Here is a 2272-nt window from a genome sequence, read left to right on the forward strand (position 1 = left end):
GGGCCACTTTTGTCAGAAAAACTCCCTCTAGCGCCTAAACTGTGAGAGACAGAGCCAAACGGACGAAATTTTAGCCCAAAGGGCTCTGCTTTCACGAGTTAGCCCTTAGGAGACAATAAAAAAATATTTCTTTTCCACTTCTTGGACCAACCCCTATTTCTTTGTTACCCCCTCAGACCCACTCAGGGGTGGTTGCCAGGATTTGCACCCACCGTTTCGTTGTCCAGAAGTGACAACAATAATACCCTGAAAATTTTAGATCTCTGGCTCACGTCCTTCTTGGGGAACGGACAGACGGACAGACAGACAGACAGACACAGAGGCGATGGCATAAGCCCGCTTATATAGCTTTTAAGCAAAAGAGCGGGCTAAAAACAATCAAAAACAACAGGTCCCAAAAATGACGTTTTTAAAAAATATGTTTTTATGGTTTCCTAAGAGGTCACTCATCAAAGTAGAGTCCTTACGGCGAAATTTTTTTCTGTTTTGCTCTAGCTCAAACCGTAAAGGCGCTAGAGGGTATTTCTGACGAAACTAAGCGAAAAATGTACAACCCTGTATGCTTAGTCGAGGTGACGGGCCGTTGACGGGCCGTAGGCCCGTATCTTTGTGTACATTTTCCAACTGCCCGACTCGGGTGTCAGCGCCGCAGGCTGAGGTAGATGTATGCCAGGTGCGTCGCAGTGTTTCGTGAGACATCGCGAAGCCTGTTACGCGAGACGTGGTCTGGCGTACATCTACCTTGTGTTTAAAAAAAGTCATGCACGCCAATAATTGCACATATTCTTCAAGGCTCTAAAGGGATGATCACAACAAAAAGTCAACTTAAACAAGTTGCTTTACACGCTTATGTGAATCAGCGTTGATGCCAGCTGGGTATATATATGCGTGTGTGTGTGTGTGTGTGTGTAAAATGAAATTTACACTATCTTTTGCTAAACGAAAGTAACTGTTTGCTCACTTAATTATACAAAATAAAAATAAAAATTTGTGGTACAGTATCTATTCATCATCATTATTGTTATTATTGTTATTAAGATGCCCCTGTCGTCCATATGCACGGTTAACATGGTCCTCGAAAGCACTATGGAAAAGGTCAGAAGCTCTAGTCAGAAAGTTTAACATAACTTCATTCACACCACGAAATATCTCCCTCTTAAGATTGTAAGAAAGCCCCTTAATCACCGTAATCACAGCACTCTGTCTGCACACTCAGAAAATCACCATATGATTTTTGAAGTCAGGCATGTTAAGATTTCATATTTTCTTTAAAACTTGAAAGGCATGTTTATAATAAAATGGATAGGAATTCAATGAAGTGTCACTTACTAGCTTCCAGTCTTCAGGAAGTGACATTGATGGGAATGTCATTGCACCGTTAAACCCATAATTCCATAGCACTGGAGTCAGAGGTGCTAGTGGACGCTTTTGTTCTCAAGTGATATTTGCCAGTTTCGTCACAGTTAACATGTGAACAACATTTAACACTACTGTTTTTGGTTGACGCCCAGTTTGCCAGTGTTATGGGTCCACCAATAGAACTGCGGGTGGAAACTGGAGATCTGAGATACCTATGGCCAGTAGGACACTCTTTGTTGGAGGGAGCACTGGCAACCCATCCCAAAAATTATGAGTCTGTGATAATTCTGTAAGGAACAAATGAAAAGAAAATATCGTTTTTGGCTGAGCGATTAGCGAAGCCCATTACTTCACTGACCGGAAAAGTTTCATTCTGTTTGTCTGTCTGTTTAGTTGTTTGTTTGTGTGTTTGTCTGTCTGTCCGCACGATAACTTGAGAATGAATTAAGAGAGCGATCTGGGAATTTCAGGGTCGTTTTGTATCATAATAAGACACATCGAGTTCGGAGATGAGCATTCTAGCTCAAAAATTGACGTTTTTAAACATCGAAAAAAGGTTGCAAAACATTTGTTGTTTTTTAGCCCGCCCTTCTGCTTTGAAAAAGCTATCCAGCGGGCTTATGCAAACGACCTCGTGTGTGTCTGTGTGTCTGTCTGTCTGTCTGTTCCACCAGAAGGAGATGTGCTAGAGACTTCCAATTTTCAGGGGATCTGAAGGTTCACTCCCACAAAACAAAACGCCTACGGCAGATCCTGTCAGCCACCCCTAAGGGGCTGAAAGGAGGTATCGAAGAAAACAGGAAAGGCCCAAAGAGTTGGAAAAAATATTTTTTTTTTAATATCTTCAAAGGGGTAACTTGCGAAAGTAGATCCCTTTGGGCGAAAATTTCGTCCGTTTTGCTCTATCTCTCAC

Source organism: Frankliniella occidentalis, unplaced genomic scaffold, assembly GCF_000697945.3.
Source record: "Frankliniella occidentalis isolate FOCC.00 unplaced genomic scaffold, Focc_3.1 Scaffold5, whole genome shotgun sequence".
Lineage (NCBI taxonomy): Eukaryota > Metazoa > Arthropoda > Insecta > Thysanoptera > Thripidae > Frankliniella > Frankliniella occidentalis.